At 47.3% G+C, this 15,037-nt stretch overlaps 1 long non-coding RNA gene across 1 annotated transcript; it reads right to left on the reverse strand.

The window, feature by feature from the left end:
- Positions 1-310: 310 nt before the first annotated feature.
- LOC308526484 lies at positions 311-13,513 on the reverse strand. The gene is made up of 5 exons (XR_013996551.1): positions 13,480-13,513; positions 11,212-11,336; positions 8,727-8,800; positions 8,345-8,449; positions 311-1,858 (listed from the first exon to the last, which is right to left on the reverse strand). It is a non-coding gene; the product is annotated as an uncharacterized lncRNA (long non-coding RNA).
- Positions 13,514-15,037: the final 1,524 nt, after the last annotated feature.

Consider the following 15,037-nt stretch of genomic DNA (forward strand, 5'->3'; position numbering starts at 1 on the left):
GCAGGTAGTGCAATCCTCCCACAGTGACCCTCTGCTTCATTAAACCACATCCACCAAGTGACAAGGATGGGCCTTTTGTGCCATTCCAGGAACACTGGGCCAGGGTCCTGTCGACAGAGCAGATTCACTTCTCGGTGTCAAGGTTGGGACCAGGGTACAGGGCCCAGGGTGACACTTCCCAAGGACAAGGATGAAGGAAGGCAGCATTGTCGTTGGAAGCACGTGCCTTTTAATCATCTGCAGATCTCAACTGTAGAAAAGATACCTATGCTCTGTTAAAGGTCTGGAAAGATAAATAATTTTTTTCTTTGTACTCAACAGAGTGGTGCTCAAAATTAAGGTAAAAATAATACCCTGTCTTCATATGCTCTCTCCTTCCATAGATGGCTCCAATTTTCCTGTCAACTTGAATGCAAGATGGAAGAAGTAATGCTGGTGGATGAAATCAACACATCCCTATTTTAAGGGGTGAAATGAAGATGAGAGACGGAGTGTCACTCATTAAGGTTTCATACTTTACTCTATGGTCAAGTAGGGAGTTTGTAATTGTCCATCCAAACCTGTATCATTAGGGTAATAATGTAGGGCTGTCATGAAGGCCTTTTCAGTGTCTGTACCCCATAAAATCTTGCTCTTTTTGGTCCATGATGTGGGCCAGGGAGCCACCAATGCTCATCCTCTCCCACAGTGACTGAGGGCTCCAGGGCTCCCCTGGCTTGTGGATTTAGCTGGCAATGAGCACAGCTCAATCGTGTGGAGGTGGGACAGACGAGTGGAGTCAGGATGGACTTGGAGCAGCCACTCATGGCTGTCCTTGCCTCTGGCCAGAGCTGATTCACATGGTGAGAGAGGCTCAGAAATGCAGAACAGCACAAACTCCTTGCTACTTGGCACCCAGGGCAGCACACTCACCCTCTTGTTCCTTTACCTGTGCAGCCAGCCAACTCAGTCACCTTCAGGGAGAACATCCAGAAAGAATAATAAAACAAAAGTACCTCATGCCAATCCACATAGCACTTCAAAGTACTAAGAGTAAAAAACTCACTGTCCATGCATTTCTACAGAAAGGCTACTTTCTGTCCAGACCCATACTCTTGCTCTTTTTTCTTCTTCTCCAAAGAAGAAAACACATCATTCTGGAGCCACCGAGATGGAGCAGACCAATGGCCAGCTGTCCACCCAATGATGACAACCGTGGTCTCAGAGAGAATACTATCTGCAGACTCCAGAGAGAGCAGCAGTGGGCTGAGTGGGGAGCGAACTGAGAACTTGACCAGTGACCAGCACGGTGGTGAGCTGATTTGTCTTGAAGACAGTGAGTCTTAGCACTGCTCTGTGCGCAGGACGGGAATGACTCAGAGAGGACTGGACCAGGGGCCTGTTGGAGCCAGAGTGGCGGCTGCCCTGGACCCTTCCCCCTTCTCTCCTGGCCAGGCCCTGGACTCCAAAGCATTGTGGCGACTCCTGATTATTTTTCTTCTTTTTCTCTTGCCAGTTTTCCCTGATAACCATCCTGTTATATGAAGCTGCCACACAGCTCATGGGTGGAGAGGAGTGTAAGGTTCTGAGAGAACCAGAGCTTCTAGCAGAAGGACCAGGAAGGTGGCTGAAATCCAGGGAGAGAGGAGCTGTGGGTGAGCTGGACCCGCACAGAGCACACCCTGGAGGCCAGCATAGGCTCTGCGCATGCTGATGCTGAGGTCACCCCCAGAGCTGCTGAGACACAAGTGACTCTGAACTTCATATGCTCCACAGCCTTACACAGGGGCCTCTCACCTCTGACACTCCGTGGTGGGAAGACAGACTGTGGAACCCGTCCAGCAGGGGCAGCACATCCATCACCAGCCTCATGTGAAGTCTGGAAGGAGAAAGGATCTGCATGTGAATAGGCACAGGGCTCAAGTGCAAGGGGCCAGGGCAGTAGAGCCCCAGCCTGCAGACCCACCACACCCTGCACTTTAGTTCCAAGTACAAGCTCTTTTTTGCAATAGTAACAATTGTAGATTTGACTTTGAAGAAAAAATAACCCAAATTACATTAGAGATTTCAATTTTGGTTTGTCACATCTTCAGTACATGTTAGCTGAACTCACTGTGGTAGTCATTTCACAATGTAGGCAAATCAAACCATCCTTTTGTCTGCCTTCAACTTATACAGTGGTGTATATTGATTATTTCTCAATAAAGCTGGGAAAAATAAACAGTGCCTTCATAAACGGGGAAAAAGTGGTTATAGATGCAGTGGAATGAAAACACCATAACTAAGAGAAAACAAATCAGGATACACACATAACAAATAGTATCATCTTGCCCTGGTGGCGTGCTCACTGGTTGAGCCTTGATCTATGAACCAGGAGGTCATACATGGAGTCCCTGTCAGAGTACGTGGGGCTCCATCCTTAGTAGGGGGCATGTAGGATGCAGGTGATGAATGATTCGTTCTCATCATTCATATTACTACTACCTCTCTCTCTCCCTCTCCTTTCCTCTCTGAAGTCAATACAACATATATTAATATAAATGAATTAATAGTATCACCTCAAAAAGGTATCTAGATATATAAATGTACGAAAGACAAAAGGAAATACTTTGAAATGTTGACAGTGGTTAACCTTGGATAGTGGAAAGAAGTGATTTCCTTTACTTTATACTATTCTTTTTAAAATTCTAATGATCCTATATTATTTTGATAATGAAAAAAATCTTCTAAAACACATTTAAGTAACTTTTTTTGGTGTAAAATGCATTTTGCATCCATGTTCAGTGACCATCCACTTATCTTTGAGAAGCTTAAAAAGTGCTTTGCGTTGTGAAATATCCTTTAAAATGCATTCTTGCACTCCAACAGCTCCTGAATGAGAACACTGGGCTTTGGAGATGCTGGGTCTGCTTGGAAAAAATAATGGGCAGGGGTTGGAGGCACGGTAGGGGATGGGGCGGGTCAGCAACCCTGAAGAGAGGCTCCTAGGTAGGATGCCTCAGGGTCCACAGCTCAGGCTGTATTTGAAGAATTCCTCATTGGAAGGCTGATATCTACAGTAAAGTTTCAGATTTGATAAACTTCAGACATGAGCCACAGTAACTTTTTTAAAAACGGTTTTTGCCGTTCTTATTGCAAATCCATATATATAAAAGGCTAATGTGCTAAGGATTCCACCACCTGACCACTCGCTATGAAGAGCACTGACCACCAGGGGCAGACGTTCAATACTGGAGCTGCTGTGACCTGAACTGGCCCTTTACAGAGGCAGGGCACTGCGCACCCAGAGTCCACAAGCAACACTCCGCTTTTCCCAAGTGGGACACATGCCCGGCCACGAACCCATGGCACAAAGCCCACAGGCCAGCCCAGCACAGAAATGGTGGCTGTGGGCACCAGGTAATGATGTCACATAGTAATGCCAGGCTTCCTCTCCCTAGCGACTAGCCTCCTTGGAGTTTCTTCACCCACTTGCTTTATAGCCAGGTGCAAACATTTTACACTTTAACCAAATGTCTTTGAAGTGTTTTCATGTGCCTCATCTCATTTGATCCTCACTGAAGTCCCGGAATAGGTAGAGAGGAGACTCGGTAGAATCCTGTTTTCATTTCATTAGCCAGAAAATGAAGATTTAGAATGTTTTAAAAATTGACCCAACTGAAAAGCAAGAAATGGTAGAGCCTGAACATGACTTCAGGTTTTCTCACTGCAGGGAATATAGTCAAACGGGGTTATAGTTAAATATTTCTCCCTTTGTTATCTCTGCATGATGCACAATAATAATCTGCTTTCATTTTGGTATTTATGCTGTTTTGCTGTCAATATCCTGAAAAAGAAATTGGGGCACTTCACCAAGCTGGAAAAAGTTTACCTAATCAGAAAGCAGGTCTAAGTAAGCAAATATCTATATATCTATATCTATAACTATATCTATATCTATATCTATATCTATATCTATATCTACATCTATATCTATCTATCTATCTATCTATCTATCTATCTATCTATCTATCTATCTCTCTGGCGCCAGTTGCATGTGTTTCCATCTGTCATTGTTGATCGTGAATTTGGTATACACTTCTATTATTGAGAAAGGGCAAATAGTGATCTTACAATATTTCTTCTAATTAATTTCCTTTCAATGTGCACCAATTCATGCACTGGGACTCTAGTAATTAAATAATACTATCAAGACGCCTAAGAGAAACATATGTATACAGAAAAGATTTTTAAAGAATTCAGATCTCCTAAGTCACAGCTCTATGGTTCTAACCTCAACTGGGTCTACAGAGGCTGACAGGAAAAATAGAATGAGCACTTGCCCTGGGTTCTCATTTGATCTCTGCTATTAATAGCTTGTGGTCTTGGGGATTTCACTTACCCTTTCTGGGTCTCCTAGCTGCATCTATAGGATGAGGGTAAAATTAGACCTCTTAAATAAGGTTTCTTCAAAGGCTTCAAAAAATAATTGTAGGTTCTGATTTCTACAATGTTCCTAAATATCTCAGCAATAATAAACTTTTCCTTGTTTTAAACTTTGTGGTACAAAACTTCACAAAAATGTAAACACAGTTTTATAATACTACTCATTTTAAAAATATACAACCTCTATAAACCTTATCCTATAACATTTTGGTAGATACTATTAAACATTTCTTAGTAACTGTACTATAACCCAAATTAGTAAATTTAGCATTATCTTTTTAAAACATCAATTGCATATTCTTTGTATTGGTGTGAAAAGGCTCAGAAAATACAGATGTGTTGAGCACCATATGTCACTTTTATTAAAATTCAACAAGTAACTTCCCAGGTATGGAAAACTTCAGCTGAAGCCAATTTTGGGGGTGTAAAAATCAACTCCTGTAAACATCAAATTAAAATGTGGCTGTATTTTCTGCCTTAAAAATTAAAAAAACATAAGAATTGTTATTTAACTCACTCAAATGGTTTGTGAAGCTGAAATACTTCCATGTAGGGTCTGCCCCAACCTGACATTAGTTTAGTGCAAGGACTGAGAGCCACATGTCACCTATTCTCCCCAGTGAGGAAGGGAGCTGTGTGTGAATCATTCCTACCACTAAGCCCCTCGGACAGCCAGCTGCTAGGCAGCAAGGAAACCAGCCTCAGCTCACAGGTGGGAGAAGTGCTGCCATCTCTCTCAGAATACTTCCAAATTCATCCTGAGAAGGATAGGCCCTACCAGCCAAGACCCAGTCAGGCCACTGCTGGGCTCTAAGTAAAGACTGACAATTGTCTCTACCTCTTATTTCTTCTGAGACCAAACCAACCAACCTCCCACCCACCCACCCAACCACCCACCCAACCAACCAACCACAATTTAATCATAATCCTTGCACTGAAGCCACTGCTAAATAAACACCAAGTTGTATATGGGCTCACGTGGTGACTACCCTCCTAGACACATATTCCTAGGCCTGGAATAAGCTCTGCCCATGCCCATTCCCTTCCCTCAGCTCGATTCTCCAACCTCCCCTGCTCACACCCCCCCACACATACACCCTATTTGACCAGGTAGTTAACTTTCTGGGGACTACAGATCCGTCTTGTCCCCTGGCTTGAGACACAAGCCCCAGAGAAGCAGGACCCCTCACTTCCTGGCTTAATAGACAGGGGGCCCTGCTGGGGTCTGGCGGGAACTCTGTCCCCAGCTGCCTCCTGTCAGCTCAGCAGCCAACACTCCTCCAGGTCCAGGGAGCACATGCAACCTGCCCCACAATGACAGGGGACCAGCCCCGCACAGGGAAGGAGCCCACACGGGGGCTACTGGTCTCTCACTGGGGCTCTTGGTCCCAGGTGGCGACTTGATCGAGCCTCTCCACTCTCCTGGTTTCTCCCAGGAACCAGGGGCTGGCCAAGTCCCACCCTTTGGGAAAGTGACTCCTTGGCTGCCCCCACAGAGCAAGGCCCAGGGGAACCCCAATCCTCCAAGCGTTTTAAATACCTGACAAGCCCAAGTTCACCCTTGGAATGAGCCCTTCCCGACCACAACAGCCACTACCCCATGGGACACTCCAAGTCCCAGCACCTGGGACAGCCATGGGAAAACTATGGCCCGCGGGCTGGATTTGGCCCTTTCGAAATAATAAAACTAAAAAAAAAAAAAAAAAAGACCGCACCCTATTATTTAATGATGTTTACTTTGAATTTACATTAGTTCACACAAACACTCTATCCATGCTTATCTTACAGCCTGCCAAGAACCCATTGTGGCCCTCAAGTCAAAAAGTTTACCCATGCCTCTTCTAGAGACAACTTCCTTTCCAGCTCACTTGAGTGGAGAAGGTCAGGAGACCAGGATGTCTCTCTGTTGCTTCCAGTTCTTCCGACACTCTGCGAAGAAGAAAGTCCAGGGCAAGAGATGTTTCTGTTGCTGGGGAAACAGGCGCAAGCGCCACCACTGATACCCCTCGCCCTCTGGCACGAGGCACACACAGGTAACCAAGGGCAGGCCCTTTCAGCTCACACTTGTGCGCCAACTGGGGGTCATACCTGGGGAGCCCACACCTCTTACCCCTCATCCCAGGTGTGTGTGTGTGTGTGTTTGTGTGTGTGTGTGTGTGTGTCCGGGATGGTGAGGTGAAGAAAGCGGGGGATGAGGGATGCTCAACCTGGGCTAAGGAGCAGGTTGGTAAGTGTCGAAGCCTGGAGGGTGTTGGAGGGTGTGTCATGTTCACTGCCCAGGTCATGGCTCACAGGAAGGGAAGCCGAGTGCTGGGGTCAGAGCTCTGCTACCCACTTATTAAATCGCAGGGGTGCTCAAGGGGTCATCAACTTCACTCCCTGCCTGGAGGTCTTTGCAGATGCCCCTCTCTGCCTGATCTGGGGAGCAGAATGGGTGGTGGGCATCTTCCCCACTGGTAATGCCCGGGCCCCTCATGCCTCCTGGCCCGGTAGCGGGCTCTGTCTTTGCAGAGCTCCAACAAGGGCACGTCGAGGAGCTGGCTGACAGGTTCACTTATGCCCTCAACGGGTACAAAGGACAAGTGCGTCAGGACAGGAAAACCATCCAGTGCCAAACTGAGGTGAGAGCTGGCCCACACCTAGGACTCTGAGGTGACTGGGGTGGGACCAGAAGTCAGACTCAAATCTGGGGCCTCAAGTTCTCACAGGCCCACTCCCAAAGTGATCTGCACCTTCAATCCTCCTGACCAGCTCCCTGGTAGGGGAGAAAAGCAGTCTTTCTTCCTGTGCTTCTTGGGATCAGAGAGAAAGCATCTGTTGCTCTCTTTGCCTCATGCTCCTTTCAACTGATGAAATCCCTGCCCAAAGTATCCTGTGGACCAGCCCCAGCCCGACTGTCCTTGCAGACCTTCTCCAAGCTATACACATCATCCCACTTGATAGTGCTGTGTATTGAAAAAAAAGGGGAGGGGGAAGCGGGGGTGGGGGTTAGGGGTGTAGGAAGGGATAAAGGCCTTGAATACTTTTCTCTGCAACCTATCACCTCACAGAGGACGACAAACCATTGCAGTGCGGCCAGCTCAGGAGCTGTGGCCTGACCCAACTCCATATCATCCCAACAAGGACAGAGTTTTCCTCAGTCATTCAGGCTTTCACTGTGGCTACACCTTGACACAAATCAATTGTTGCAAGCTCAGCAGGGCTGCCAGAAACATCCTCACTGTCCTCATAGGCTAGGTCTGCCATGACACAGGACCACAGATTGGGTGGAAGGTTCCTGATGCCTCCTGGCTCAGTACCCACTCTGTCTTTGCAGAACTCCAAGGAGGACATCATTGAGGTGCTGGCCCATGGACCCGACTACACCACCTACGGGGTCAGGGTGCAGGTGCATCAGGCTGACGACACAGACCAGTGCCTGTCTGAGGTGAGAGCTGGCCTCGAGGGTCTCTACACCCAAAACCCCAACACAACCTGGCAGTGCCCAGAACCCACACTCCAATCTGGGGACTCCACAGATACCCTCCCAGGACTCTCCCTAGTGTCCCACTGCCCCAAGACAAAGAAATGAGGACCCCCCGCCCCCGTCCAGCTACATGGGACGGTAAAGACAAGCTCCTCACATATTTGTAGCAATATCAGAGAGAGAAATGTCGTGTGAACTGTGTCCTGTCCCTCATCTTGCCATGGCCACGGTACCAGCTTTCCCAGGGGGAATCACCCCCACGTCTCCACGCTGGCCTTCTGCAGAGCCCAACGGTTCCTGGACGAGCTTCTATCTCGGTGAGCATACACTCGTGACTCTGCCCACTGCTAGCTGTGAGGCATGAAAATGTCACCACATCTTCCCGAGTCTCAGGATGCTCCTCTGAAAAGTGGGTTGCTGGGGGGGGGGGGACCTCATAGCACTGCTGTGGGGACAAGCCATGGCAGGTCTCACCTTCTCCCTGGCTCTGCAGACAGGGTAGCTGGATGTGCGGCAGTTGTTGTTGGCAATTCTTTCACTCTGTCCCACGGAAAGAACTCTGACACACCCATCAGCGGCCTGTGGCATCAGAGGTTGGAAAAGCACATGCAAAGCAACCTGTTAAGCAGTGTGAGATTTCACCTAGCCGGTCCTGGTCCTTGGTGTAACCACACTGGGGATTTCTGGGGAGAGCAGGGGCCCAGGCCCACTCAGATGTATGGCATGCTCCTGGTTGGAGTTTCTTTACTCGACAATGTGCACGCACTTTTGGAGACACTTAGCCTGACTCAAGGAATGAAGCAGACACAATCCCTGGGCCTCAGTTCTGGGCATTGGGTCCAGCAGTCACGCTCACCATCATTTGCAGCTCGTGTCCACCATCCACCAGGGCTGATGCCATCAGAGTGATTTTTCCATCTGGATGCACACCTGTTTAGAATGACCGGGCTGACACATCACAGGACCAAGTCATAAAGTGAGTGGTCTCCGGGTCCAGAAGGAGGGCCCTCAGAGTCAGCATCGTGGGGACTGTGGTGGGTGGGGGATGGAGAGTGCCTGGCAGAACCCTAATCTTATACATCATCTGATTCCCAAGAAAGGCCTGGGCTCTGGAGTCTTCTATTCCAGGAGGATAGGAGTCAAAGACGACAGTGGGTGGGGTCCCGGGCCTTGTAGACCCAGAGGGGACGCTGTGCTGATTGGTCCCTCACAGTCCCCTCCCCCCCACAGACCCACCCCGCTCTGCCTGCCCCTCTCCATATCCATCTCCCCTGACCACAGTGGCCAGGCTCAGAACAGGCCTGTGGTGAGCAGGGTGCTCACAAGCCTGTCTCAGTCCTCAGTCCAGATGCCCAGGGCCTGGAGGGTGGGGGTGGGCAGTGCACTGGACCTTTAGGTGAGCTGCCAGTGGGAAGAAGAGTCTCACACAGACTCCGTGTTAAACCTGCTGGATCCCACAACTGCTACAACCATGACAGCCACACAAGGGCCGGGGTTACCATGGTGCTCTCCCATGGGTGGTCATGGGAGACCTGCACAGAAGCTCATATCTAAACAAGTGTACCATGGGAGGGCAGACTGGAAGGAAAGAGCAGGACTCAGAATCTGCTGCCCACCTGCCTCTCCCCAGGGCCTTTGCTGCGATGGTGGGGACCTGGCTGGACCACGTCCAGGGTTTGGGGCAGCCCCTTCCTTCCGCCTGCTTCAAGGTAGAGCAGGCCTTGGTGCCCGTCAATTCCCCTGCCCAAACCTGGTGGGCCACACCCAAAATCTATGGTTGGCGCTGCAGCACCTTGAGCCCACCGAGGCAACTCAACAAGGTGAGGCGGAATGATCATCTGGGCAGATCATCGGGGGAGGGCAGGCTCATGGGCTGGAGTTCCCTTAAAGGCGGTGGCATCTTTCCTGTCTGCACTAAGTCACAGGAAAGCCAGGAGTGTGAGTCAATGTGTCTCTTTCTCCTGCTCCAGGTCCACGCCCAGAGCTCCAGAGCTCTCCGGAGGCAGAGGAAGGGCCTGCTCAGGGGCCAGAGCCTGGTCCAACGAGAGGCCCTGCCCTGGCCAGGCCTGGCTCGAGGCAGTACCTGAAGCCATTATGGAGCCAGCTACTGGCTGCGCTGGAAGCCTTCCCTCGTGCTGTCAGAAGAGTTCTAGGCGATTATCTTAAATAATTCAGAGGAATACATCCCAACTGTACATTTATAATAGTAAATAAGGATAATTTCTAAAAGTACCTACCTATTTATGTAGACTATTTCCCATTAAGTTAAATACTCCTTTTGAATAAATAAGGTTGTTTATTAAAAACACGTGTAGACCATGTCTTCTCACGTACATATACATAATTCCATACACACACACACACACACACACGTACACACACACACGTACACATATATGCTGACATGGAAGGTGCTCACTGTATAATACAGTTTTAAAATAAGTTTTGAAACATTTAATTTCCTCTGATAACTACGTATACACTGATAAAATGGGGAAATAAAATCTGGAAATATATACACCAGAATGTTCACACTGGTGAACTGTCAGCAGTGAAACTACCAGAAGTGACAGTTTCTTCTCATTTTGCTTCATGTATAGGTTCTGGTTGACACAAGGATCATACCTCCAATATATAGACATAGACAGTAGAGAGAGAAAGGGAGAGGCAGAGAACACAGATGAGAGGTGCACCAGCCGCCTCGTGCCCACCCCGACATGGAACTGACCGCAAAACCCTGCCACATGCCCTCCCTGGGAACTGATCCGGAAACCTTTCAGTGCAAGGGGAGATGCCCATCCAATGAGCCCCATCAGCCGGGGCTAGACTCAGTATATATTTTTAAAAAATACACTTTGATTGATTTCAGGGAGGGAGAAAGGGCGAGACAGGAACGTAAACCATGAGAGAGAAGCATGGATCGGTTTCCTCCTTCACGACCCCTATCGGTGATCCAGGCTGCAACCGGGCCTGTGCCCTGACCCGGAATCAAACCAACTGTGCACTCCTGCCTGCTTCACAGGCGGACGCTCGACCACCGTGCAGCACTGGCCAGACTCAATCATATCTTTCTAAACTTTCCCAAGTGCCAATTTGTATCTTGAAATGGTCTCAGGAAAGGAAAAATTACTTAATGGGGGGCATTCTACTTCCCTCGCTGTTTAGATGCATTTGCTATTTGGCCAGAAACAACCAGTAGACTAGCTCTCAACCATACTTAAAATCACTAGGGATAGCAAGAGCATTGCTTTGGTTGCAACAGGAGTAACTCAAAACAACTCCCTCCACTAAACACTTCCTGAATCATTTCCCTTCCTCCATGAGCCCAGAATTTAACTCACCAGTCAAACTCAGCTTAGGGAGAGGAAATGGTTCCACTGGAACAGGACGGTATGGAAACAAGGTACACAGCCCTGGTTCTACCCGAGGGGCCATAGTTCACTGACACCACCACCACGGGAACAATCTATAATTAAAATGAAAACCACCATGTCAGAAAATTCTAAGCAGAAAAGGACAAAGGAATGCCACTGGTGAGTATTTCAAAAGGAGGCACGCTGTGCAAGAGGGATCCATTCAGTGCTGTGGCCCACTCATCCAAAGTTCATCGTTCTCATGTGAGCAGTACTCTTGCTCTGAGGGGAGACACATTTCCTTTCTTTCATTTCATATTTGCTTTCAAGGAAAACCAGCTAGCTGGTCAATACACCAAGCCAACACTCCTCAGGTATCCAACAGGAGAAACCTAAATGTCTCAGTGAATTTTAAGTTTTACTAAATTTGAATTAAAAAAAGTTTCATTTTAAATTGATATGTGGCTGCCCGACTGGCGTGGCTCAGTGCTTGATCGTGGACCCCGGAACCAAGAGATCCCCGTTTCATTCCCAGTCAGGGCCCATACTGGGGTTGCGCGCTAGGGGCTATGAGACGGATGATGCTCTCTCATCATTGATGTTTCTCTCTCCCCTTCCCCAGCCTCCTCACCGCCCCCACCTCCACCCCCCTGCTCTCTCTGTTCCCCTTCCCTTCCTCTCTCTGAGATCAATGAAAACATATATGTTTAACCAGTTCTATGTGGATAATATGGACCCTATGAGACAGTGTACTTCAAAACACTAGGCAACTGTTGTGAAACAGTCATCGCTGAATCTCGGGACACCTGTCCTCCACAAGTCCACACAGAAGAAATGTACGGGGCCCTCAGTGATCACAGTAGAAACAGGAAGCTCTCCATCTGACACGTCCCCACTGCCCTTCCCCTCACCACCTCCTCCTGGGCTGAGGCACCTCCTTCGGGAGCACTTTGACACTAAACTGCCCCATGTCCCTTGCAATTTGGCCCGTTCTGCCCAAGGGTTCACGCCAGAGTTTCATAGTTGATTTCTGAGACACTAAGTTTCTCCCTGATATAAAGCACAATAGCGAGGAGAGGATTTTTTTCCTCTCGTTGATGCTGGGAGCTTACCCTGACATCACTGAGCAGCTGAATTCAATATTGGATCCACCTACCTGTGGACTTGTTCTTTTGTGAGAAAGACAAGTCCCTACTGTTAGCTGCATCACTATTCTGCTGCTTATAATTCTCAGCTTCCACACTGAATGAGATCCTTAAAACTCCTGAGGGTGGACAAGGTTGTAGCATTTCATGGTATTGCAAAACAACAACAACACCAAACACGAAAACAAAAACAAAAAACAATGGGAGCAGAGAGCAAGACAGGGGAAAGATGGGAGATGCCGGAAAGTACACCAGCCTTCCACCGACTCCAGAGGGAGACGTCGGGATACAGGGCATGGCACAGCTCTAAGCTGGGCTGGCAGAGTGTGATGCCAATGAGGATCTCAAAGTGTGACCACAGAAAAGGGGTGAGGGAGAGACAAGACTGCAATAGGAGCTAAGGTCGGATCATGGTCGGCCTGGACGGACACGCTAAGTATTTGGGACTCATTTCTAAAGGCCATAGGAGACCACTGGCAGTTTTCAGAAGAGACATGATCATATTGACATTTTCAAAAGATCCTTCGGTCTGCCCGTAGAGAATGCTTAGGGACCTGGCGATACTAGAGGTTGACAGGTCACAGAGCACACATGGGATCAGGAGGCCCCGAAGTCAATGGGGCTTAGTACTCTTGCTGCTAACCTTGATGGCTTCACACTAGAATCGTTGTATCAGGAATGTCAAGGTGGAAATCTATCCCACTCAAGGCACTTGACAGCTTATGTCTAGAAGTTACAATAAAGTAGCACGATATGCCGTATCTTTTCTCAGATCAAAACACTCTCAGAACAAAGTGGAGAACATACCAAAACCAAGACTTGCTAAAGTGGTAAGGAAAAGGGTGTGGACTCAGCTTCCAGACAGAACAACAGGTCAGTGGCACAGACAGAGACACGCACACACACACAGAATGCGAGAGAGAGGCTGAGAGGAAGGAAGGGACCTCAAGAACGAGAGTACAAGACAAGTGACAGGACCTGACACCCCATCAGCTGGCCTGTACTTGATGTTGTTTAGAAGCGAGTTTATAACATAGAGTCCAAACATAATCGAAATACAAGCAAATGTCACCATACTGTTCACAAAACCTTTAATGACACAGTTGCTTACCTTGATCAAGTGTGCATACTTCTTCAGTTGTTCTGAAAAGCATTGTGTAATCTTTGCAGTAATGATCTAAGTAAAACTCCATTTTTAAGTCCCTACAACAACAAGAACATATAAAATACAAATAACTAGGAAGGTATTCCAATATTTACCCCCAACAGTTAGCAATCATCAATAGAACTTTCCCATTTAAAAACACTTATGAGAAAAAAGATAATCAAATCCAGAGCCCCTTTATTCTATTTCTGGACTTTCCTGTGCCCAGTATTGTAAGTGCAACCTCAACTACTTTTGCTAGACAGATGTTGTGCAGGTGAAACTACTGTAAAAACACTGTGATCTCGGTTCTCTTCCATTACCTATTGGCTGTTGATCTTGAACAAACCATCTCTAGAGCCTCAATATTTTCTTCCAGAAAATGGGGAAATACCAGTTAATTCACTGTGAAGTTTTAAAACTAAATAAAATATGTAAAAAATACCAGAGCCCATGATTAGGGTTGGAAATCATTTCATTATAAAACAGTTTTCACGATAGTAATGATTTGTCCTAAGAGAAATAAAAAAAAAAATTAAAAGTGCCATGTCTCAGAATACAACTTCTTTATCTCAAGGAAGATCACAAAAATTAGAAAACGTTCTGTAATATTAACTCAGATGTTGGTATTTTTATTCCATTCAATTTTATTTATTATCAACGGTCACAATACCCAAGTGTGTGACCTTTAGAATTCAGTGTTAAACAGAGTGCTGGCCAGGCTGTGAGAGTGCAGTGTTAGCACCATTTAAACGTAGATCCACCAGGAACCTGACAGACACCGAAGGCAACAGCACAAGTGCAGCAGAGAGCCCACAGCAAACCAAGCGTCAGGGTCTTGGAAACACACTGACAGGTTTTCTCATCACTAATGGGGGTCATGGTTCCCTGGCCTGGTTGACAATTTATGTAGCTAAACTGCAGTTCTCTGAACTGTAAGCACTACTAGAATGTAGGTATTGTTACAGCATAGCAGGTATTGTTATAGACCTTCCACCACAGTGCAGGCAGTCAGCCTGTCAACATGAAATGCTCTTCGGGTCACCCCCAGTGTTTACCATGTTTCCTGACTTCCTACTGATCTTAGGACAAAGATGACTCACAAGCCCTTACATAGCCAGTATCTTCAAACAATTCTAGGTTTTGCAAACAATGCTCTGGGTTCTTAAGGCCAACGTCTGAGTCACCTGAGCACTCCTGGAAGTTTTCACTCTACACACAGTATTTACCTTGCCAACTGAACAAGGGGCGTCAACAAGTGAATGAATTCCTTCTCCCATCAGAGTATTCCATTTAGGCTCCTCAGAGACCCAGTGAAGTAGGAAAAAGATTGCAGGTATGTGAGAGAAGTGTAGAAGAATCCAGACTAAGATTCTGTGACAAGTCTTCATCCTTCATCTGAGAAACTTTCCAAAAGATTCAGACATAAAGATCTGTTCAAAAGGTGAGACTCAACCTTCTGGTGGTGGTCTGAATTCAGTAAATAATCCCAATCCCGAGAAGAAGAAACAGATATTGATTTTTT

The sequence above is a fragment of the Myotis nattereri genome (assembly GCF_964212035.1).
Source record: "Myotis nattereri genome assembly, chromosome: 10".
Classification (NCBI taxonomy): Eukaryota; Metazoa; Chordata; class Mammalia; order Chiroptera; family Vespertilionidae; genus Myotis; species Myotis nattereri.